Source organism: Mastigoproctus giganteus, chromosome 10 (assembly GCF_048544385.1).
Source record: "Mastigoproctus giganteus isolate SK-2022 chromosome 10, ASM4854438v1, whole genome shotgun sequence".
Classification (NCBI taxonomy): domain Eukaryota; kingdom Metazoa; phylum Arthropoda; class Arachnida; order Uropygi; family Thelyphonidae; genus Mastigoproctus; species Mastigoproctus giganteus.
The window spans coordinates 90,254,370-90,281,295 of NC_143584.1; the positions used below are offsets into that span (position 1 = coordinate 90,254,370).

Genomic DNA, 26,926 nt, shown 5'->3' on the forward strand with positions numbered 1-26,926 from the left:
TCGATCTCAAGCAGATTTTTTATTATTATTAATTTTTAACGATCTGGACCTTGCCGCTAATAGTCGGTTTTCTGTATTTGCATAAGTGTATCACAAAATTGAGAGAGAGAGAGAGAGAGAGAGAATGTAAAAAACTGCACCGTATTTAGCAGTCGCAAGGGCTTCAACCACCGTCTTAGGCGCACCATCGCGCATGACAACTCTGCTCTGGCTACCTTCTGACTGAAAAACTCGCGGATTAAACCTACTTTCTCCGCCTGAAATTATCCAACTATATCATTGAATAAAGAGGACGTCAGAAATTCCTCCTGTCATCGACGTGAACCGAACCCAGATTTCTCCAAATGAGTGGCAGACGATCATGTATCATGCCGATTAAGCTGCTACGGAGAACGATTTAAAGGAAAGACAGGATGCTTCCCCATAAACTCCCAATTTCATCCTCAGACTAACTTCTAGAACAATACGGCGTAATTTGTTTTTGCGCTGATGTAAAAAGCCAAACCAAATTACCCACCCGCCACGCCTGTCTATATTTTGCATTCTTGTAATGCCAAACAACACGAGGTTGGGAATAGCCATGAGATAAAGGTTCCATTGGAGAAGAGACAATCACCAAGTTGTGACCTAAAGTGCCTAAAGGATCTCTCACATCGACCGTGTACTTAGAAGGGTTGTTTTGTGAGAAAACGATCAAGCGTATTGGCTTGATCTTTTTCGATGTATGATTAGAATTGTCCGGTATTCTTTTAGGTAAATGAACAATCTGTGCAAGGTCATCATTAGTAATTGCAAAAGCCTCAGCATCTCGACCAGCTGGGCCAGTGTGACTAGAAAAAGGAAGCCTGCTGGAGTTGTGAACATTAAAATCACCAAGGAAAATTACCTCACTGTGAGGAAAGTTGCACTGGAGAAAGTCAAGTTGCAAAGCGAGGAAATCAAAGAGCTCCAAGTAATTAGTGGAATTGGTAGAACGGTAGAGACAACAGATAAATTTGACACAATGAGGTAGAGAAGGTTTAAGCCAGAGAAGATCAAAGAGAGGAGATTCCAAATTGCCAAGTGTCTCTGACAGGGAATATCAGAACTGACTTATGCACAAGTACCACCTTTGAGGTGAAAGGAATCATACAGCGAATAATTTGGGCATCTGAGATGAGCAGTAGTTGAATCAACCGATAACTGAGATTCTGTCAGAAAAAGTATATGGGGTTTGGCAGACTGCAAGTGGAAATGGACATCGTTAAGATTAGAATTGAGACCACGTATATTTGTGAAATGAATTAGGAAGTGCTTGGGAGGTTTAGATCTTTTCGCAGATAAGCTTGCTCTATTAGTTTGACAATTCATGGTGTATTCAATATTGAGAAAAGGTGGGTGGGACATGCTGTATGAAGTTAATGAAATTTTTGGATATGGCGTACACACGGTAAGAATAATCCCAGATCCTTGACATAACGTGGCCTCGACAACGCTCCCCGCATACACACTACTCGGACTCCCTCCAGTCACCATTTGGCAGAGTAGATGTAGCAAGATTATACACTAGCTGATCCGGAAGTTTCCTGGAGAGTTACCAATAGGTTCGGTCCGGTGTACTAACTAGCTGCCGGCCTGCGAACACCGTTTTAGAGCTGTACCCTCGAAATGTAAGGAATATTGGATCTCGCCACGATGTTCATCATAACCTCAAAAGTCATCAATCATACTGCGTGATGGAAGAGATAGGGAAGGGTTGACCGGAACTCAGCTCTAGAGACTAAACATGGGTTCCACCACTTCAAGCCTCCAATAAACAAAGTGGTGGTATTGCACCGGTTGATGAGTCATCTACCACTAGTACTGCCTGGTAACATAGAGTGGCGGCATTCCTCCATGTGGTGTGGGCCCACACCTCGACCCCTGCTTACGTTGGTTTACACCTGGGTGGTCACCCACCATGTATGTGCATGGAGGTTATATCCAGGATTACTAACAGTCGCACCATCGTGAAGGTGCAAGCAGAGAATTTGGCTGTCACAGACCGTCCGGACTTCTCCGAAATTGGGTCCACTTGACTTGAGTGTCACCCGAATGTCAGTTCCATCAGCCTTTTAGACTCCCAGGTAGCAAGTACAGCTTGTCCGGCATATCTGAGAGAATATCTTTGACAACCTCAAGGACCAAATTAACCACCCGCTGGCTAAAGGCAAACTTCCGGACATCTATCCTACAACAATCTTTCCTCAATTTGAATTTATGCCCTCTCAGGCAATTATTCTGAGCAAGAGGAAGAATCCCATCAGAATTCAGCGTGCTCAACCATTTCAAGGCCTTATACACCTCAATCAGATCACGTCGCAGGTGCCTAGTCTCCAGCCACTGCAATTTGCAGAACTTGAGCCTCTCTTAGTAAGAGGATCCCTCCATTCCCCTCACCAATCTTGTTGCCCTTCTCTGTACACGCTCAAGCAAATCTACATCCTTCCTAAAATGAGGCCTCCAGACCTGTACGCAGTATTGAAGGCGTGGCCTGACCATTACCTTATAAAGAGGAACAATCGCTACCTTTTTCCCTGCTAGCAAAATTCCTCTATATTATTGACAAAACCCCATGACCGGCCCTGGCAGCCTGTCTGCATTGCTCAGAAAACTTCATATCTGACTGCACAATTACTCCCAGGTCTTTTTCATTTTCTACCACCTTAAGTGTTGTACCACACAATTGGTACGTTCCTCTGGGGTTACTTCTACCCATATGCAGTACTTTGCATTTTTCAATGTTAAACTTCAGTTGCCACTTCTCAGCCCATCTCCCCAAATTTTCTAGATCGTGTTGCAGTTACGCCCTGCCATTATTGTCATTAACAACCCTTCCAACCGTTGTATCATCTGCAAACTTCGATGCTAAGCCTGATATAACTTCATTTATATCATTGATAAATATACAAAACAACAGTGGACCCAACACCGAACCCTGTGGTACTCCACTAATAACATTAGTCCACGAAGAGCAGCACCCATTGATTACCACCCTCTATCTTCTCCCACTCAACCATCCTTTTATCCATTGTAGCAATTTACTCTTAATACCATTCTGCTCCAATTTGTACAATAGTCTTGCATGCTCAACAGTGTCAAAAGCTTTCCTGAAATCCAAGTATATGATATCAAAATTATTTTTTGCATCCAGTTCCTTTGTAACCACATAATAATAACCAATCAAATTTGTCAGATAAGACTTTCCCTTAAATTATTATTGTTAAATTATAGAATTATTGCTACAGTTTTGTCTAGATGATCCTGCAATGCATCTTTAACCAGTGCCTCCATTATTTTACCCGGAACAGATATTAAACTAACTGGTCTGTAATTACTCGTGTCATCCTTCGATCCCCTTTGTGAATTGGGGATACATTTGCACATCTCCAGTCCGTGGGGACCTCCCCTGATCCAAGGATGCTTTCATAATTATGGCTAAGGATTTGCTTACTTCCTTTGCCGCCTCCTTTAATATAACTGGATATTAAGCGTTCCTTAAAGGATGATTATCCATGATTGTCGTTATAAAGTGGGTATATATTACAATATAAAATATGCAAAATTAAGCGTGGTGTAATGATTGATGTAATGAAATTAACTGTTTGACATAATTAAAACTCTATTGTCCTATGTTAATTAAGACTGCTGAAAGTGCGATAAGAATTCTGAGAAAGTGCCAACCTACTTGCCTCCTAATTAAAAGTTCGTAATTTGTGCAGTGCGTTAAATTTCTGACACATTCAATTTATTTCATAAACTGATTTTTTTTTTTTTTTTTTTTTCGCGTGAAACGCAATACGTATTTTGGGCTCCCATTTAAAAGATCTATCATTCATAGTATATCATCGCTTTCTTAATGCAGTTTACGAATTTCTTCCTTCCTGGATTTCGATAACGATTGAATTATAACACTTATAAATTTAGCATGTTAATGGCAATTATGATTAATGTAATAAGTAAATAGTAATCATTTGTAATTTGTGTATTTAGTAAACTGATAAGAAAAACGACTATTATGCTCGAACCTAACATATTTCGTTTCTGCGCATTCTCCATACTTCCAATTCATTTCTTCAATGAGTGACCGGCAACAAAATAATATCCAGCTACAGTATATTGATGTACTGTATAGCCTATGTGATATGTATGAAGGAAAAAATATAATTGATAAAAATAATGGCGGATTTCTACTGGTCCGATTTCAGTGAAATTTGGATTGGCTCGACAAATCTTTCTATAACATTTCTTGAAAAATATGTCCATTAAAATCTTTATTACATAGGATGGGTTCCGGAATTGGAGGCTGTGATTCCGACAACATACTGATAATATGGGAATACACTGGAACAAATGACATTGCCATTTTAGCATGCTTGAGCTAGGAGCTCCAGTAGCTAAATTGAATGAAAAAAATGCCCTGGCTTTGACCTCATTGAGAATCAAGTGATTGAAAAACTTTCTGTGAATTCTTCCCTGAGACCTTATTAAACCTATTTAATAAATGCTTACTAGAAGGGCTTTTTCCTCGTTAATGGAAGCTTGCATTCCTAAAAATCTTGCATAAACCGGGAAAACCAAAACCAAACCCTAGAGCATACAGGCCAATGTCTTTATTGGACAATCTGGGCAAATTATTTGAAAGGATGATTGCCTCAAGGATTTTAAAATTATTCACAGAACATCAACTCTCCTCTGATTGCCTGTTCGGATTCGAAAAAGGACGATCCACTGAGGACGCAATTCCAACCCTGCTGACTTACATTCAGGAGGCAAAACAGCAAATACAGTATTTTCTTGCTGTTTTTATTGACTTTGAGAGCGGTTTCAATTCATTCTGGTAGGAGAGTGTCCTCAGGTCACTGCAGATGACAAAGTGTGATGATTACCAGTTCAAAGTCCTTAGATCTTACTTTAAGGACCGACAAATTAGAGTATGTGTAAAGCACTTATCATACACGACTACCGTTTCCAGAGAATGCCCTCAAGGTTCAGTCTTGGGACTTCTCTTCTGGGATGCAGTGCTAGACTAGTAGCTCACGAAGGATAGCGAAGGGTTCGTCAAAGTTGCATATGCCGTTGACATGGTGGTGGCTGTGCAGAGAAGATCAAGACAAATTCTCGAATAAAACATTCAGTTAGTTTTGAATGCTTTATTGGCATAGTGTGGAAGGCGCCACCGGTGGTTTCCCACATCTGCACCATGGCATTTTGTGAAGAATTTACAGAATCTCTGTAAAAGCCAGAAAAAGTGTGGTGTCTGGTTTGTGACAGAGTTGTGCTGTGGTCTGTTGTTCTGTCTCTGGCTGCTTAGCCACACGTTGCCGGCCACCACCACTGGGAGGTGAGCCAGGCTGCCCATTATACTCTGGCTGGCCTCCGCCAGGGTTGCCTGAGCTTCCTGACGGAGACCAAAAAAAAAAATAATAATAAAATAAAATAAAAAATAAAAATCAAGTAACAGATTAAAAAATATATATAAAAAAATAAAAATAATAAAAATAAATTAATAAAATAAATAAAAAAGTAATAGATTAAAAAAAGAGAGAGAGAGAAAGGGAGCATAGAAGAAGAGAGGATTAGAGGGGGAATGAATTTGGGTGGGTTGACAGGGGAGAATAAATCCACCCTAGTTTAGGCGAAGTATAGGAAAGAGTGTGGGTTTAAAAGTCACAGGGGACAGGTGCTCCTATGTAATTGCCAATGGCATAGTGCCAGCAATCCCGCACCTTAGATCGGTGCCAGCAGTATATCCTACCCATTTCGGGTTTGCGTTGACTTTTAAATCCCACACTCCGAGGAGTGCCAGCATCCCGCACCTTGGATGGTGCCTGCAATAGATCCTACCCTATTAGGGTTTGCATGATTATGTCTGCGTTTTTCCGTTGGAATGGAGAGTTATCCCAAGCCGGTCCGGTTTAGTTCTTGGGCTCTGAGTTCTGCAATCTTAGTTCGCCTAAGTGCAAATGTTTCTTGCGCGTAGGTGGTTAATGCCTTATAGGTATCTTCCTCGAGTAGCAGAGTGGATCCTTGATTGCGAGGGTTTCTCTATATTGTGGTGAGGAATTTAAGCCTAATGTTGTCGTAGCTGAGGCACTCATACATGAGGTGCCCCCAGTACTCCTCTTCGCCGCAGTGGCAACGTGGATCATTCTCGATTCCCATGGCGGTCAGTTTTTGTTGGAAGGATCCATGGCCGGTGATGATAAAAGGTCACATGGAGGCCAGGCGAAAACCAGGGTGGAGGTTCTGGGTGAGTTGAACTTATGGATAGAAGGAATCGTTTTGTGATGGCCCCTTTTGTTGTAGTGTCCCAGTCATGTTGCCATATCTCTTGTAGATGTTGGGTTATCCATTGTCTTTCCTGCTTGGTGCCGATGGCGCCTCCGTAGCCAGGTGGGAAGGAGCAGCAGTGCATAGCACACGCTTCTTGATTAGACCGGGGTTCAAGCCCGTCACGACCAAATAAGGAGGATGCGGAAAGGTCAGGGAATGACCACCGCATGCATATCCCGGAGCAATATGGCCTTAGTTGCTAATGCTCCTAAAAACCAAACAAAGCTTGGTGCCGTTTGTGGTGTCAAGTTGAAAATTTAGCAGTTGGGTTGGAACTCCCTTCCTTAAGTGATAAAAAAGCCCTCTTTTAGCCACTTCTAAGTATAGTGGCTGACATCCAGTTAATACCTGCAGAGCACGGGTGCTGACGGTGCGGCACGCCCTGCAAATTGAAAGGAGCATGAATCTCTGGATTGAATCCAGCTTACGTTTATTTCTTGCTAGGATGGCTTTTCGTACCAGATGGAGGCACCATAACACACAATTGGCACGTATGCCGCTTGGTATATCAGAGTAAGAGCTTTGTGCTTCAGCCCCCAGTCTGCCCTGCTGACCCGCCTTATCATAGCACTTTACCTTTTGAATTTTGTTGGCTAGATACTTTAGGTGGTGGTGGAAGGTAAGCGCCGAGTCTAAGAAGATACCTAGGAGCTTGACTTCAGTGTGCAGCCGTATGGGCATAAAGTTTAATTTTATTGTAGGTGGTCTTGTGATTTGTAGCCTGCCTTTAAGGAGTATGGACTTTGTTTTCTCTCCTGAAATGGTAAGGTTGTGCAGGGGCTGCCAAGTTCGGAAGTTTTACCAGTGCTCCATTTGCCATTTTCTCCAGGTTCGTCCTGGTGTTAGCACATACCAAAAGGACAAGATCATCCGCGAAGGCCAAGGACTCAACACCTCCCAGGTCCATGCCCAGGAACTCATCCAGGACAATAGACCAGAGGAAAGGGCCAAGCACAGAGCCCTGCGGACAGCCTCGAACGATGTACCTAGTCACTGTCTGGAATCTGTTTGTAACTTGGACTTTTCTGCCAGTTAAATATAACCTTAAACTGTTGTATAGGTTGTTGGAAACATTTGATTGCCGAAGCCTCCGAAGAACACTGGGCCACCATAGTCAATCAAAGGCCCCAGCAAAGTCTACCATGATTGCAAGGGAGTACTTAAAGGCTGTGTGAATTGCTTGAGTGATTAATCTGTTAATGGCATCTTCTGTGCTGCTACCTGCTTTGAATCTAAATTGCTTGTCACTTGGAAGTTTTTGTTCTTCATATCTGGCGGTTAAGCGAAATAGGACCAGGCCTTCTTGTAGCTTGGCCATTACAGAGAGCAAGGCAATCGGGCGGTAGGAGGTTGGAATTTGGGGTGGCTTGTCGGGATTTTTCAATATAAATTTCAGGGTTGCCGTTTTCCAGGATGTTGGAAAGGTGCCTTCTGTCAGGCACCTATTTAGAAGGCTTAGGAGAGTAACAGGATAGCATTCTGCAATTTTTTTAACCACATCCACTTCCAGCAGATCAGCAGCAGGTGTTTTTCCTACTTTCATTTTGTTTATTGCCAAGTCCATCTCAATGTTAGTGAAGGGGGATTCTACAGAGGCAGGATGATAGTTGTGATTTTCATCTACTGTTTCTTGTTGTTGTTCAGTCATAGCTGCAGCTTCAATGGGATAAATGGTGTCTAGAATATTGTTAAGGTGTAAGTAGAGGAGCCATCCATCTTTAGTGTCGTATCGAGTACCTCTCCTCGCGGCAGCTTGTTTGTTACGATCTTGAAAACGATGCCCCAGGGATCCTTATTCCCAGAAGTGGATACCAGGGTTTGCCACGTTTGCTTTTTACTTTTACGAATTAGCTGTGTATTCATTTCTGACAATGCGGTAAGCCTCCCTGGCGGCATCTACCTCATGGGGAGGTAGCCTTGATCGAGCCTTCTGGAACATTTTTCTTGCATGGTGGACTCTTCTTCTGAGATCCTGTAGTTGGGGATTCCACCAGGGAACTGCATACCGGAAGGGCCTTCTGCGTGGGATGGAGAGATCACATGCAGATCTTATGGCAGTGGTAATAATCTGTACGCAATCGTCTGAAGGGAGTGCTTCAGGGAGTGGAGTGTCTTCAGGGAGTCTTCTTGTTAGCCCAGTCCGAAAACGTTGCCAGTCTGCCTTTTTTGAATTGTACCGTATCACATCTCGTGGGATCGGAGGGGTCCGTTCCACAGAGCGAACCAGAGAAAATGATATCGCTCTGTGGTCCGACGTGGTCCAGGCTTCTTGTACAGTCCATTTGGCTAGTTTGTTGGCAATGTCTGGGGTGGCTGCTGTAACATCTGTGGTGCTCTCCCAAAGGGGGCCGTTGGAAGTTGATCTGGTCGGTTTATTACTTGGAGGCCAGTGGCTAGGAAGAATTCTTCTAGTTCTGCACCATTTCTTTGTGCAGATCTGTCTGGGGTGCGACTGTGCCAGAGCAGTGATCTGCAGTTTGCATCCATGGCTATTAGTAGTCTTCCCCCCGGGAGAGTCTCAAGAGCCATCTGAATGGTTGAGATCGCTGGGGTAACAATATATACTCACCCTGGTGAACACCCTGGTCTTCACCAGGGTGAGTATATATTGTTAACAGGAACAAAGACTCTAACTGAGTTATGATTTGTGCACAGACACTGTTTGCAGTGCAGAATGGTGTAATCTTTGTTGTGCTGATTTCTGGGTTTCTGATGATTATTGCTGCCCATGGGGTTTCGGTTTTACAGTAGACCATTTTATAGGATGCAGGGTAACCTGTGATCACACCTGAGCGAACATACGGTTCCTGTAATAAGGCCACATCAATTTGGTTTTCTTAGATTTTCACTTTTAGTTTGTCAGCTACCAGCCTCGCTCTTTGTGCGTTCAGGTGAACTGTTTTTATTTCATGGTGGCAGTTTGTAGAGGGGCCTCTATCCATAGTTGATTCTCATTTGGTATTGGCTTTTGGCTTTCAGATATACCATACAGTTCCCATCCCTGATTGAGTTTTGATGAGGAGCTTTCACTGCTTTGCAGTTTGCACAGACTGGGAGCTGGTTTTTTGCTTCAGTCTCTGTACTTGTGCCCTTTCTGGGCACAGTGGCCACATGTTGAATCACGCTGGTTGCATGTGTGTGATGTGTGGCCAAAGCGAAGGCACTTGTAACATTTCGTAACTGAAATATGCTCCTTAAACCTATGGCTTCCCCAGCCTATGAAAATGACTCTGTGTTTCTAAGATTTGCCATACTCGCGTGGAGAGCTGGATTACCCAATTGACATTTGAATGTGTTTTAGATTTAGTACTGTATTTTGGGCTAACGTCTTCTTCCACAGTGTCCTCAGGTAGGTGCAGACTTAGATTTTTGTGGTAAATTTCCCCTTTGAGTTCTTCTGGGATTACACCTTGATGTATGTCAAATAAGACAATTGAGGGTCCTTTTTTCTTGGGAGCCTCTGCCTTTAAACCGTACTTGGTCATATTTTCATTACTTAAAATTGCTTGTGCCTCTTCTGTGGAGTTGGTTTCAATTACCACACCTGTGTGTCTAGTCTTCCGCATACTTTTGATCTGGATTGTCTTCATTTGGTCTTTTAGATTTTTGGTTAAGGTCTCCTTTACAGCGTTACTTGTGTCAAGCTGCGCGTCTTCTGTCGGCTTAATCAGAATTATATGTGATTCTGTCTTTCTTGTTAGTGTTTTGGTTTGGGGTCCATCTGGTTTATGGGATGTTACTTTAGCACCATTCCGCAACACCTCCGCAAAGGTAGGGGGGCCGTTGTTGCATTTGTTTTTTTCCCTTTCTGAGGGCGAACCTCCCATTTCGCTTGCAGTTTTTCGTATTCGACGTAGAGGTTTAAAATCACCATCTCCATCTTTCTGAATATGGTAATGAGGTCAGTGCGGATAGCAGCAGTAATTTTCGATGATTTTCCCACATCCTCCTCAAGCGTCCCTCTGATAGCCATAATTTGGTCAACTGGGGTTCCAGTCTGAGGGGGTAGAGTGGGGTTCGGGTTTGCAGCTGGTTCTGGCACTTCGTCTGTTTCTTTATGTGCATCTTTGTTCACCTCTTTGCTGGTCTCTTCAGTCACGTCCGGGTGCGAGCGAGTCAATTGTTGTGAATCCTTGGGTTCACAACTGCTTCTCTTTCCCTTTTCTGGGCAGTAGATTTCGCCTAATTGTAGCTCCTCCACAGATAAGTGGGAGGAGTCCGCAGGAGTGGGAGAGATTTGGTCAGTTGTTGTGCTGTCTCTCTCTGCGTTGTTTTCTCCAGCAGTTGCTGCTTTATTGGCATGGGGGGGTTAAATAAACTAAAGATTTCTGTCACTAAGACCAATTTCATGGTATTTAAACGCCACTTCGATTATGGAAGGCCGCCAGAGGTAACCTTATATGGTACTCAAATTCCATATGTACAGGACCCCAAGTATTTGGGTTTAACTTTTGATGATCGCCTCAGGTTTCATGTACATGTCACTAAAATAAATAAAAAATAAAATAAAAAAATTTGTAGCTGCAGTAGTTTAGAATTTCCCACAAGGAATGGGTTTGATCCAAAAAAAATGGTATTGTATTACGAGACGATATTTCTTCCCATTGTGGTTTATAGTGCTGGTCTTTGGTTTGCGGCTGCTACCAAGGTTGCAATGTACAATGTTGCTTACAGTTATACGCGCTCCCAGGACAGTGTCAACAAACGCCTTGCAGGTTATTGCAGGTACCATCCCCTTGGATTTACACGTTATTTTCCGAGGTATAGTATATAACTTAAAGAAGGGAAGGCCGTCACAAATACTGAATATCACCTCTAATCCAAATAACAACATTAAGGAGGAAAAACGTAGAATTTGGCGTTATCTTGTGAATTGCTGGCAGCAACGTTGGGATATGAGTGTGTTTGGGACCATTACAAGAGGGTTCATTCCTGTTGTAGGCTTCGTGATGAACAAGAGAGTGGCTTCTTGGTTTGCTCCCACCATGACTACGAGTTGCTTAATCACTGGACATGGCTTAAGGACCAAACTATTTAAAGGAGGATTAGAATCTGACCTCTACTGTTCGTGCGGTGAGGTTGAATCTTGGAAACATGTCATCCTTGACTGCGGACTATATGCCTCAGACAGGCGGGAATTACTAAATAGGTTGCTCCCTTGTGGTGAACATGGCTTGACATAACACTTTTTTCATCCCTGTCTCGCAGAGGTTCTGAGCTATCACAGGAGTACTAGGGGGAGATGGTTATTTGTCTAGGAGCCACCCTTCATACCAGAACACACACACACACACACACACACACACACACACACACACGCATATGTACACAAGCGCTACAGCATATATAAGAGTATGCATATAAAATCTGTATATAAATTGATTAATATGTATCCTGAGAATGTATATACAGTTGTGTGTTAATAAATAAATGAAAAAAAATGTTATTACATGCGAAGGAAGGAAAGATATGGCTAGGAAACGAGGCGCTTTACTCGATATGCTAATTCGCTAAATAAAAAAAAATAATAATAATAAATAAAACACAAAGCAAGGGTCTGCAGTCACCCAAGGAATGGATAACGGCCCGGTATCCTGTATAGCGGTTTTTTTGTTGTTGTTTTTTTAAATTTTAGTTAAGTATTCTTTCGAGGAATCTTTTTTTATTTTATTTCAATATTTTCTTATTAATCAACTAGTAGTTGGCACTTTGAAGTTCTCGTTGCAGTTTGCAGAAATCTCAACATAGTACAATAGCGTTATAATTACATTAAAAGTGGATGTATTAACAAAACGTCATTGCAAACGCAAATACTACAGCTATTCCGAAATTACACCCATTGTCTGCTACTTGACTCATGGAATCTACATAACCAATAATAAATCGAATTTATCGGTGATCTTATAATTCTGTTATGTACAATAATATACAATATTATGCTACTTTTAGTAAACTGGACCTCTTAGTTTAGTTAATCCCTGCCAGTGTAACTGAACACACAAATGCAGCAAAATTCGCGAAAAGGTTTGCTGCCTTTTCGGATTTAGAACACCTACTTATGGCTAAATTGCGACCATAATACATAGCAGAGGTGAAGAAAAGTTTATAATAAAGAATTTAAATCGAATTTTACTAATATTCCTAGCTAGAGCTTGGAATTTGAAATAGAGTGCAGTGGATTTATAGCTTCTGCAGTGCTTTTTTGTTCTTAAGAAGTGTGAAGAATTTTAAATAACTGTGATGAAATTCATTCTTAACGTTTGAACTTGTACTTTATTACTTATATAGGGTTGAATTACATTCTACATAGAACTGACAAGGAAATATGATATTAAGTATATAAAACGAAAATCACACTATCTGAACATTTCTCGTTACCTGAAATTCAATAATAAGTGTCTTTAAATTTCTAATACTCCCTGGAAACTAAATGCAGTCTGGGATTGCCACTTTAAGTGAATTTGTTTCTAAGTTTTGGAATGAATAGTATTTATTTCGGAAGTGTATGTCATTCCAGCAATTATTATTTTGATACCATCGGGAGATTGTATCAAAAAAATAATAAAATCGGTTCTTGAGAATGGCGGAGGAGAACATTAGACAACGGGGCTCGTTAAGGTTAGATTCATCATTGATAAGTGATGCAAATAAGTAGATGTATTTGGGAAATGAATATTATCTGTGTATTTCATGGCTTAATCCGAGATTCGTTACATTAAAACAAAGCGACTAAGGTGTACAGCCATCGCTGTGTCTTCTGAATCGAGGAAATGAAATGAGATCAGTCGAGTCGGGATTTTTCAGTCTAACCCGAAAGTAATTTGATGAGGTACGGCACATTAATTTTTTTTTTTTTTTTTTAACTTTGATCAACCCCCGTGACTTGCAATCCACTTTTGATAAGAGGTCACCTTTAGAAATAGTGAATGCTTTCGAACGGTCTTATTGAGCCATCCCATGACCCAGTACTCAACATGTGAGATTGTGATGAAGTGTCGGGGCAGAGGACCAAACTGGATGTGTAATTTCGATATTCAGATGTAATGCATCTCAAGATGGATTATGTTATGAACCATATGACTTGTGCGGTATGAATTACGTAAACCATTTATGCTATAAACCGTGTAGGATGATAACATGCATCTCAAGACTTGTTTATACCCATCTATAATCGTGATTTAATATTCCACAAGTCATCTCCTCTCTGAGGTTTTTTTTTCTTGGCATCAGAGAAATGGTGGTAAAAAGAAATCTTACGGTTCCACTCTCAAGTCTTTCTAGGATTTCACTTAGTTATTGCCTCTTCCAGAAAGATTAAGTGTTCATCTGTTTATTTGTGAATGGGATTTGGGCATTTCCCCTTTTCACTGAAAGACCAGTCCACTGCAGATAACTTTGTTGTTCAGTAAGTTCTTGGGTAGCACGAGGTTCATATGTTTTATCGTGTATTATATCTGTACAAGTGTATATTCACGGGCACAATTTGGAAGTTGCGCGGGCTGAAATTTTCAAATTAACTCGCAGAGAACCCTGTTTCCTCCGCTGGAGATCGGTTAACCCATTTATAAATATTTGGGATTCTAACCCAAATCTTTGCAAACGTGTGAAGAAGAGTGGTGAACCAGCTATGTTATAACGGAGGACACGTTGAGAGCAACTGTAAAACTTCGTTTCTAATCACCCCCCCTCCCGCCTCCACCACAGACACACCAGTATTTCGGTAACATGTAATTCTATCCTCTTTTTCCGTGATTGAAAGTTTCCCATTTTATCTTCTTCGATTTTATCCTTTGTAATGAGTAATATCGAACTAAGAGATAACCAACTTGGTGCTGTGTTGATGTTACACAGAAATGCACAGTGCAGAAGGCGGCTGCACAATAAACGCAATTAGTTCCGGATGAGACTGGAAGAATCTAGCCTTCATAATCAGAAATACTTTTGTTCTGTGGAGATAATAGAGAAGTGTTCTTTGCCTGTTTTTGCGTATTATGGAGACACTTTAAAGACTTCTTAAGACTTCCACACAGCTGGTAACCAGTTCAGCATCTAACAACACTCACTTGATTTTGACGGATATAACATTACGTTCCCATCACTAGACCCACCTCTGACGAAGTCCTCTATAAATCTGTCTTTATAGGCTACTTCTAGATTCTTATTTCTCCGCTAACGACGGAAGTCCATCGCTTACCTTCTACGTCACTTCAGCCAGACTCTCACAAGCCTGGGATTTAGACTCGTTCCCGGCAAATCTTCGCTTCCTTTCGTGCTCTAATACCATATCTTCTTTGCCGGTTTCCTGCCCATTCATCCACAGCCTCTCAGGCAAGATTAAACAGATGTGTCAGAGGTCATTAAGAAGTAGGAAAACCACAGGATGTCGCCGATAGTGGGTGACATAAAGGGTATAAATGAGCTTTTATTACACACATTTTCTGACGAAGAAGCTGGGCACTGTTGAAAGGTTGTATTTGTGCGCACGAATTTCCACTAGCACTTCCCGGTTTCTGTGACTTAAAACAATTCCATACAAAGATCACTGTTTAACTGCAACTACTCTATCGTTAAATGTTTCGGCTAACGGCCAAGTATCCACGATCGGTTCTTTTAATTTTAATCATATTGAATACTACTACGCCCACTTACGAATAGTTAGGATCATTCGTTCTATTGAATAAGCCTGTTTGCGATGAGATCCATTTTAACGGAAATAAGCTATTCGCTTGTCACATATTTCGCACTATTGCGATTACAATTACAACTGAAGCTATGATGTGCAGTGGCGTATCCAGGTATCATCATAAGGGGGGCATAGCAACCAGGTCCAGGAAACATCGTAAGGGAGGACATGGCGACTACGCTTTTGAGTTTTTTTTTTTTTTTTTTTTTTTTTGAGAACGCCTTCTGCGTTCTGTTTCTTTAATTTCCCCCTCTGCTCACCCCTCAATACGGCCGTGATGTTGTGTATTACTATTGCGATAGCTCTTATGGTCTGTTTGCAGGATAAAAATTCGTAGCGTCCCATAATTTCTATTTAAAATGGAAAAGAAAAACTGGGCACCCTGTGAAAACAGCAATGTTCGAAATGCTATATAGTATTAAAATGGCACAATGACTAAACGAATCTGCCCCTTCCCCAAAAATATATTTTCCCATCATGAAAAAGTGCCTGTGCAATTCATTTTTCTGAAATTTCCCCCCTCGGCCACCGCAGGCAGCTTATTCCTAAATTTTACAACACGCTGCCCGAAGGTAAATTTTATACGGTCAAGTCGGCTGTTGTCTCCAAAGATTTTATATTTGTGTCCGCTGGTTCTTGTCTCATCACAAGTGAGACTATTCTTTCCTCGTTTATTTTACTAATCCCCCTCAGAGCCTTACAGTTCAATCAAATTCCCCCTACCAAGGAGTCTAATTTATTAACTAGGGCAAACCAAGCTGAGTAAACCCCTCCCCCGCCCCCATCAGCTTTGCAGTCCCTCCAGTCTTCGGTTAATCCACCAGCCTTTCATCATACAGCTTCTACGTTGTATGAACCGCATTACAGAGACAATAACATTTTTCTCTATCCTGCGGCATATTTTTTTTAGTATTTTTTTAATGGAACCGCAAACACGAGAAGTATTAGAACCTATCATACTTAGTACCGTGCATGGGTTAGAGGCTGAGAAGACGAAAGAATATATTCGTTGACTTTAGACTTGAACTTCTGTAGACTGTATTTTTCACCAATGCAGAAGAACAGTGTCCATGGAAGTGTCTATAGAAAAGGCATGCAGCAGAAACAGAACGTCTATGAGACAGAGAGGAGAGACTCTGTTAGAGATGAGTCATTAATTAACCTAATTGCCCTCTTCTGAATGGAATCTAGAAGCTTGAGAGAGGTTTTGGGGGAACCGCCCCAGATGTCGGAACAATATTCCATGGTAGGGCGGATTTGCGATTTGTACAGAGTGAACAGCTGTTTGGAAGAAAAGTAACGCTGAGAGCGAAAGAGAAAACCAAGCTTTTTAGATGCAGAGGAAGCAATATTTGTAATGTGCTTGTGCCAAGAGAGATTAGAAGTCAGAGTAATCCCCAAAAGAGATATATCATCTTGCCTAGAAATCGGTGTGTCACCAAAGATAAGCATAGGAGCAGAAGAATCCTTTTGCGAGATATAAGACAAGATTGAGTTTTAGAAGGATTGAAATCAACTAAGTTGTCTTTGCCCCACTGGAGAATTACCTGGAGATCGGCATTTAAAGAATTGGTAGCGGATATTCGAGTTGAAGCTGATTAAGCAGGGCAAGGTTTCTTGAACTGAAAAGTGGAATGCAATGTGTTATCATCAGCAAAATTATAGATAGGATTTCTGATCAATGGAAGAAGGTCATTAATACACAAGAGGAAAAGATTGGGGGAAAGAACTGAACCTTGGGGAACACCAGCATTAACAGAAGTTAGAAGACAAAGAGGCACAGGTTTCGAGAACAAATGGAGAAATACCATCACCTGCAGTCAGCGGTTAGAGAGAAAACCGGATAACAAATTACAAAAGACAGTTGGCAAACCATAAGATGGAAGCTTGTTTAGAAGACCTTTATGCCAAACATGATCGAAAGCCTTTGAAATGTCAAGAGCAACTGCTTGTATTTCACCGAACTTTTCCATTAAATTTGTCCATGAATGGGTAACATAAGCCAGAATATCACCAGTGGATCGACACTCACGGAATCCATACTGGCGAGCGATGATCAAAGGTTTCAAGATAGTTTAAGAGTTGGTGGTTAATTGATTTCTCCATTACTTTAGAAAGAGTAGAAGTAATTGCAGTGGGACGATAATTGAATTGGAGTGATTTGTCACCCTTTTTAGGATCTGGCTGGATATGAGCAAATTTTGAAGCAGAAGGAGAAAGTGAAAAAAGGCGGCATTCCTAAATTCCATCATTAAAATTTCGTCAAAATCCTTCTGATATCCTTTTGAAGCAAGACAGCAGCGGGCATTGAATGGAGCATGTTAGCAATGGTGGGAAGTGTTTTACCAAGATCATTAATACATGAGTTGGAAGAAAAATGGGATGCTACCAGGTCATCTTTATCATTGGCTGAAGTGACAATAGAACCATCTGGATTTGACAGAGGTGGGAGCAGAAATGGACAAAAGTTGCGGCCAATAGCTTTGGCAATAGACCAGAATTCTCAGCTGCCATTAAAGCAAGAAGCAGGTTTTCTACTCTTAGCCTGTTCAAAATCTAGTTTGGACTGATTAATAACTGCTTTACAATTGTTGCGAGCTTTGGTGTAGGTAGAAAATGAAACTAATGAATTGGAAACAAGCCAATTACGATATGCAACATTCTTCTCTTGAACAGCCTTAGCACATTTAATGGAAAACAAAGGTTTAGATAAAGGACGAGATTTTAAAGTAGAGTGTGGAATAAAGGATTCCATTCTTACAGGAATAATTTCACTGACACGATCTGAGCAGACGTTGACATCATAAGTTTTGAAACAGTAATCCGCCCAAGGAAAAGAAGAAAAGAAATCTCACAGGTCATCCCATTTTGCATTCTTGTAATGCCAAACAATACGAGTTTCGGAATAGCCATGAGATAAAGGCTCCATTGGAGAAAAGAAGAGACAATCACCAAGTTGTGATCTGAGGTGCCTAAACGACCACTCACTTCGACGGTGTACTTAGAAGGGTTGTTTGTGAGAAAAAGATTAAACGTGTTGGCTTTTTGGTTAGGATTATCCGGTATTCTGGTAGGTAAATGAACAATCTGTGCGAAGTCATAAGTAATTGCAAAAGCCTCAGCATCTCGACCAGCTGGATCTGTGTTACTAGAAAACGGAAGCCAGCTGGAATTGCGAACATTAAAACCACCAAGGAAAATTACCTCATTCTTAGGCAAAGTTGGACTGGAGAAAGTCAAGTTGCAAAGAGACGTCAAAGAGTTCAAAGTTCTTAGTGGAGTTGGGAGAACGGTAGAGAGAACAGATGAATTTCACAGAATGAGGGAGAGAGAGATTTTAAGCTAGAGAAGCCAATTTCCAAGTCTCTGACATAGAATATCGGAACGGACTTATGCATAAGTACCATCTTTGAGGCGAAAGGAATCGTACAGTGAATAATTTGGGGAACTTAAATGGGCAGTGGTTGAATCAACCGATAACTGAGATTCTGTCAGAAAACGTACATGGGGTTTGGAAGACTGTAAATGGAAATCATTGAGATTAGAACTGAGACCACGTATATTTGTGAAATAAACTAGGAAGTGTTTGGGAGGTTTATATTATTATTATTATTATTATTAAAATCAGTTTATTTCCCAAGAAACCTTGGGTCACCCCGGGACGGCTCTGTGCCAGAAGGGTGTGAATACAGACTAAGGTGCGAGGAACACAATGTACAATAAACAAGGGTACATTCGTGCTCGACCCGAGACTTTTACAGGGTTAAATAAACAATAATGTACAAAATATACAGTAATATACATGATTACATGAAAACAGAAAATCTTTGCCATATACAAATAGGCAAGTTAAAAATAAAAAAAAATAAAAAAAAAGTCTGTCCAGGAGAAGGGGAGTATTATAAGTTCATAATCTGGTAACAGTTCTTGAGGATTTCCTTCCTGTAGGGCTTGTCTTCACAGAACCTATCAGGGTGGATCCTAAATTTATTGAAGATCCGAAGACAATTGGCTGGAAACATGTTCCTCAGGGAATCAATGTTTGACAGAGTAAGACGTAGAGGGAGACAGGAGTCGGGGTGCTTCCCTCTTGCCCTCCTCGGGCCAGAGATTAATGCGGATACTGATGGAGCATCAATTCGCCTCGTTATAAGCCGTGCAAGCGAGATAGTTAGGGGGTGGCCTACCACCCTGTTCATCCATCTAAGCAACCAGTACTCTAAACTAAGATACTTCTGAAGGTATGAGGCAGGGGCAGATGACCAAATTTCCGAAGCATAGAGAGGAATCGGCGTAATACACCTCAGGATGTGCCGAACAAGCAGCGCTGGCTGATGCACACCAACGAGCTCTTGACGCACTGCCCAAAGAGCAGCGTACGTCTTCTGCCTCATCCTGGCAAAGTGAGGCTGAAATGTGAGCCCAACGTCCCAGGTGAGGCCAAGATCAGTATGAGAGGTCACCTTTTGCACCGGTTCCCCACTCACAAAGATTTGGATATCATTTTTGGCTCTCTTCTTGGTTATTGTCAGTTGTGCTGATTTGGAAGGGCTCAGATGCAGCCCTATTGTGGCAAGATAACTTTCCAAGCTCAATATCTGCCTAGAAGCTTGCTGGTTGATATCATGAATCTGATGATTATGATCTGAGCTCAAGTAGCTTTTTTATATCTTTTTGCAGATAAGTTTCCTCTATTAGTTTGACAATTCATGGTGTATTCAATATTAAGAAAAAGTTGGGGGTGGGGAACATGCTATATGAGGTAATGAAATTTTTGGATGTGCAAATTTTTGAATATACCCAGAAATATCCAAATTTTTGGATATTTCTGGGTATATTCTTACATGGTAAGAATATACCCAGATTCTTGACATAATGCGGCCTCGACAATGCCTCCCGAATACACACTACTCGGACTCCCTCCTGTCACTATCTGGCAGAGTAAAGGTAGCAAGATTATACACTAGCTGATCCGGAAGCCTCCTAGAGAGTTGCCAATAGGTTCGTGTGTGTGTGTGTGTGTGTGTGTGTGTGTGTGTGTGAGATGGCCAATAGGTTCAGTCCGATGTACTAACTAGAGGGCGAACACCGTTTTAGAGCTGTACCCTCGAAATATAAGGCAGTTTGGATCTCGCCATGGTGTTCATCATAACCTCAAAAGACATCAGTCATACTTCATGATGGAAGAGATGGGGAATGGCTGACGGAACTTAGCTCTGCAGACTAAACATGGGTTTCACCACTTCAAGCCTCCAAAAGCAAAGTGGTGGTATTGCCTGCTAACATGGAGGGTTGGCATTCTTCCGTGTGGCGTGGGTGCCACACCTCCGACCCCTGCTTACGTTGGTTCAGAGCCGACCGGGTGGGTATAGTGCCTGCCTGGCAACCCAAAGGTCGCGGGTTCGATTCCCGCCTGGGGCTTGGATCAAAGTACTACAAAAACCCTGGGAGGTGCATTATGGCCACAGAAGCCTATGCGCCAAAAAAAAAAAAAAAAAAAAAAAAAACAACGTTGGTTCAGACATGGGTGGTGATCCACAAAGTGCCTGCGCATCGGAGTTATACCCTGGACACAAACCATCCAGACCTCGCCGAAATTGGGTTCACATGACTTGAATGTCACCTGAATATCAGTTCCATCAGTGTTTTAGACTCCCAGGTAGCAAGTGCAGCTTGTCTGGTATATCTGAGAGAATGTTTGCGACAGCCTCAGTATGAACTTATTTCTCGATCAAGTCATCAGGTTGTTTTTATTTTGTCATTTGTTCCCACATGTATAACCATACGCCCTTTTAGTTCCTTTAAGAACTGACCATCTGTTTCGATTACAGAATTAATTCCCAATTTCCCAACCAATTTAATCACTCACTAATATTACTTCACCGGCGTACTGTCCATATGATGATCCATTTCTGATGCTTTGGGAGAATCTTCCTTACCTTAGTAATGGATACATGAGTCCCCAAATTTGTTAATATCTAGGGCCGCCACAAGCTTGCCCAATCTCATCTTTCAGTAAGCCTTGAGCATAGAAATATATCATCGTTAGTTAGCGACAGTTCGGCATGCATATGGTGCAGGTGCGTTGACATATGGCGAGAAGAAAAATTAGGATGAGCCCAACCACTCAAGGATCTCTTAAAGTTGTGTTTGAAAATTTTTTTGGACACTGTATGACTGAAAAGGATAAGCTTTGGAATTCTTATTTCCCCTAATAATATACTTCCTGGATATGTATTACTTTACGTATGACACTTCTCATCATTTAGAGTACTATTTTGTTAAATACCAACGCATTCAGCTTGAACTTTACGCATACTCAACAAAATTATTGAAACTGATCAAGTGAAAAAACAGTAATACCTGAAATATGTATGGAATACAGAAACATTGTTCCAGAAATTAAAACCACATTCATTGAAATATATATATTATTTATTTATATTTTTTGTGGTAAAAAAACACAGAAAAATTGTACTAGTTCACAGCATGGAAGGCAAAATATCCGAAATGTTTTTGTAATTTACTTTGCTGATTTACTCTCGAAATCCTACCGAGTGATATCGAAACCTTGCTTGAGATTTGGCACATTAGTAGAACGTACAGAGTAATGATGCCATTATATCTTGAAACAGGCCTATGGGGCTGGGAATTTCCATACTATAATAATTAATGATAAACACCAGCCAGGAATTAAACTAAAAATTTACTATACAATGAAATAATATACAATGAAATATGAAATTGAATTATTTTAACTATATGAATGAAATTGAATTATTTAACTATAATTCAATCAGTGTTTTATTTTATTTGCATCATATTTCATTGTATATTATTTCATTGTATAGTAAATTTTTAGTTTAATTCCTGGCTGGTGTTTATCATTAATTATTATAGTAATGATGCCATGCAAAATTTCAGCAGTCGATAAAGAAACATAAGCAACGGAAAAAGTGTATGATGATGCAAGAAAATCCGAGATTATCAAATAAGAAGCCACGAAACAAATGCAGTCTTCACTGTGTAGTAACTTTGCATTCTTTCTTCAATATATAATTTCTGTTATCGCTGTGAATTTATTAATTTTTTTACGTTACGTTATTAGTATATATACGTTACAGGTTTCTCGCTATTTGACATTGTACAATGTCACTATTCATAAACAGTATTTTACAACTTACAGTTGTTTTATTGGCACTTGCAGTTTGTATCGGTAGCTAAAATTTTGCACATTATCACTACTCAGTACATTTTATGAACGTACAAACTTTCAGGTGGGGTTTCGATAGGACCACTTTGTATGGTTAGCAATTGTCAGCAATTCTAGGTGATAACTTGAAGTTTCATATTTATAATGCAATTAGTTTCCGAACGGTGTCGAATTAAATATACTATCTGAATAATATTCGCCCTCTTTTATGATCTGTTTTTATTGCGCAAAAAAAAAAAAAAAGTTTCCAACAAAAAATCATAAGAAAACTGTTATGAGTAGAAATAATTTAAAATAAACTATTATTTTGTAATATATTTTACTTTTAAAATGTATTATTGGTTACTAAATGCAAACAGTAGCGTAAAATCATAGGCCGCCGTAGCCTAGTGGTCAGGAGCGCGGGTGCATAAGTACACGTGCCTTGAGTGACTGCTGAATACGGTGCTGTTTCTTGTATTCAGTCTATCTTGCGAACTCCTCTGACCGTTTGGTCGTCCCGGAGTATAAACAGAAAATTTATTTATTTATTAATTAACTCGGGATTGTTAGTATCTGCCAATGGGTAACTCGTGTGTTGGTATTAAGTAGATGTGAAGATGGAAAACAGTCGAAATCAGTTCTTTTGAGGGCGCCTCCGTAGCCAGGCAGGCAGGAGCAGCAGTGCGTAGCACACGCTTCTTGATTAGACCGAGGTTCGAGCCCGTGACCACAAAATACGGAGGATGCGGAAAGGTCAGGGAATGACCACCGCATGTCCCCGGAGCAATATGGCCTTAGTTGCTAATGCTCCTAAAAACCAAATAACAACAACAGTTCTTTTGAGGTTAAAGGAAAGCACGTAGATACAGATAAATGCTTTTTAAAATCACAAAAGTAAACGTTTAGTCTCATTATTCATAGTAACTTAAATAATCCAAATTCTTTTCGTTGTATGTCTATGAAAGTAGGCATACAACGAAAGCAGCGTCCACATCTTTTATTAAAAACCGAACTTTACACAGCGCTTCACAAAAAATAACTCGCTTCCTTTACGTTATTAGTTGCCAATATTCATAAGGTGCAGGTTTTTTATTGTTTTTTTTTTTTTTTTTTTTAAATATTTTGGTACGGATCTTTGTTGTACACTTCCAGCTTTGCTTCCAAAAATAAAACAGTTTCTTCTGTTGACAGGAAAATGTTCAGGAACTTACACTACAAATGTATTTTTAATATTTTTATGAAATAAACGAGTTTGGAAACTACTTGTTAAAGTAGATCATATAGACGGACGCATTTCTTATCCTAAAGCCTTTTTTGTTGTTGTTTCTTATATTCTAATTCCTTGCATTAGTGGTTACACATTTTATCGGAAAAATGACTGGTAAATACAGCAAATAGCTTTTGCGACTGAAACCCATTTCGGGACGCATATTAGATTTAAGTGTGAACATATTGGTAACCGAGGTTTTCCACTTCACCTCCCGTACGTCAGAGGAAACGTGATGGATCACCATCAGTTAGACTTCTCTAATTTCACCTGTCCTAACAAAACAGGGAGAAATATGACGAACGGTCGTGTGGTGTCGTTTTTCTCCTGCCATGTCTAACGAAATGTCCGACAACACCTTTGGAGTGTTGTGCTCAGAGAGCAACAAGAATAGGTTTGTATATAAAGGTAACAGAAATCTGTATTTTTCGCACGGTATTTCCTTCTCACATCAAACTGAATTACATATTTCATACCGTTGAGTAAATACAAAAGACGTCATTTCTGAATTACTTATAGGAAAGAAAGTTTCAAGGATGTTTCAAAAATAACTTTGAGTTTTAATAAAAAGAAGAATAGTCAGATTTTCACTCATGTAAAAGAATTCTTTTAAATGAATTAAAATTTGTTGACAGACATTTCGTAAATAATACTGAACCTGTTTTACTTATGACAATGATAATTGTTTATTTACATGAGAACTGCTTGCAAATATTCTTAATTAAAGAAATAACAAAGACGGATAAAAACAATCTTGATTCTTGGCGAACCGTATGGGCAAGCTCGTTTTCTTCACACGCTGGTGAGAATAGCTGAAGAGCAGTTTGAACATTGTCATATTCGAACATTCCTAATAATATTTTGTTCTGATTCTCACGTGAGTTTTCTCTTCCTACTTCCCTATCGATACCTTAGACCACTGCTTATTTTGTTTATATGAACGGGTCGTTCCTGGTAACGTACGCTGTATCAAATTACTTTTATTCTTAAAATACTCCGTACAAATCATGCGTTCACTGATTAGTATGCTCATTTTATTTTGACTGTGATTTGTTGTATACAGCGAAAAAAATAAAATCATTAAACAGAGAGTCATTTTATTGATAAGATTGTTTGTTCAAGTCATAGATCAGATGGACAACCTGCATACTAGACAGAGAGAGAAGGCAATAGATAAGAATTGTCGAGAGGTACTTAATCACCCATTTTATACATTTACACATACATAAGAAACTTCTCTGAAGGCATGCAGTCTCAAACGTCAGTCGTGAAATGTTAATTTCCACTCCCCCTCTCCTTTTTTTTTTAAACTATAACAGAAAGTCGTTCTTCTTATATTGCAAAAATATCTTCCTTGTAATGCTAAATTAAACTTACTTTTTATGAATAGTAATAAAACAAAAATTACTCTTTTATTTATAGGCTTATGTGTCATTAATACCAATGGGGGGGGGGCTGAACTGTGCATAATCACTTAAACTTACAGCTCTGTATTTTTAGCAGCCAAATATCAACAATAAGACATAATCTAAATAGCAATTTAACCAATAAATGGATGAGTAACGTTGCGCCTACTTACCAGTCCCCACAGCAGATCCTATATACTTCCGGTAAATGTTATGGAACATATCCTGTATATGATTGAATTTTGTCAATGATATTCAGGAATTTTGATAGCAGTGATAAGGAGGTGATTATCCCATTGTATAAGGCAATGGTCAGGCCACATCTTGAGTACTCCGTACAGGTCCGGAGGCCTCATTTTAGGAAAGACGTAAAGCTGCTGAAATGGGTACAGAGAAGGACAACGAGATTGGTGAAGGGAACAAAGGGGTACTCTTACCAAGAAAGGCTTCAGTACTGCAAATTGCAGCTTGTGCAGAATAGACACACGCTGCAATTTTCAATTAAATTAAGGCTTGAATGGAAGAATTGAGAGGAAGAATCCCATCAGCATTGAGCAAGAATCCCATCTTGATTCCCATCAGCATTGAGCAAGCTGATGGGATTCTTCCTCTTACTCAGACTACACAAATGAGAGGACTGAAATGCAGATTGAGGAAGAAGGGTTGCAGGAAGGAAGTGCGGAAGTTTGCCTTTAGCCAGCGGGTGGTAAGTTGCTGGAACAAACTTCCATCTGTTGTTATGGAAGTTGATAGCTTAAATAAATTCAAGGAAGGAATAACTAAAACTATTAGAGGGAATGAATAGGTGAAATGGGAAATGTCGTGTTGACTGTTCTGAGGGCTGTAGAAGGTGGTACTCATACTTTTGTAGCAAAATTGCAAAAAACAGCCACCTGCCTTCAATATTGCCTAATATTATTTTAGAATAAAATCTTAGGAACAGTTTTTCTGTTAAACCAAGCATCCATATCTAAGCATTGCGATCCATATACCACATCACATATAGCTGTGTTTCTATATATATTGGTAAGGCTTATGGGAAGTTTAATGTCCAGTTAAACACACCTGCCAAGGACATTCAGTATACAAGAATAGGGAAAGCTGAAACAGCTTCAAAATCTCAAGATTATAGAGAGGCATACTAAGGACGAGACTTTGTTTTGTCTTCTGGTCTGTCATATTATTGGAAGACATTTAAGGAAGTGTTCTTTAATTGGGCCACAGTGATTAAAAACAGTGAAGTAAACTTAAATCCAGCCTACTACAAGATATTTCAAGAAGAAATTCTCTCCAAGTTAAAACTAACTGCACATCTTACTCCAGGTTTGATACCTGGAGTAAGATGTGCTGTTATTTTTAACTTGGTGAAAATAACATCTATTGCACTACCACGATAACATCTATTGCACTACCACGATGGCCGACCGGGCTAGCCGAGTGGGTAAAGTACCTGCCCGGCAACCCAAAGGTCGCGGGTTCGATTCCCGCCTCGGGCTGGATCAAAGTACTGCAAAAACCATGGGAGGTGCAATATGGCCACAGAAGCCGATGCGCCAACAACTACCAAATCAATCAATCAATCAATCAATCACTACCACGATAACATCTATTGTACTACCACGATAACATCTACTGCAATCGAACCCCAGCATTAACGGCACAGAATCATTTCTCCACACTGAGTGATGAAAGCAGAAACTGTGCTTATAACTTACTTTGCAATATCATTGCTTAATCTCAGTCTATTTAAAAAATTGCAAAAATGAGAAATCTCAAAAACCAAAAGAAGCCCCGGTCTTATTTGCCGATCTGTCCATCGCAAAACAGATGAATCTGTCCCCTACCATCTTCCGGCTACACGATAAAGTATAAATTAGTATCTCTCTATAAGATGATCTTTTGTAAAAATATTACCTTTTACTCCAAGTTACCTGATTAGATTCAAATTATATTTAATTTAATTTTTCAACAATTTAGTTTAAATTTTAACCAGCAAAAGGTGTTGACGGCATCACAAAATC

At 40.2% G+C, this 26,926-nt stretch overlaps 1 protein-coding gene across 1 annotated transcript in view; it reads right to left on the reverse strand.

Moving 5' to 3' along the window:
* Positions 1-26,926, reverse strand: part of ple (tyrosine hydroxylase ple) — a 245,422-nt gene that overhangs the window by 137,501 nt on the left and 80,995 nt on the right. The gene's annotated exons all lie outside the window — the stretch shown is intronic.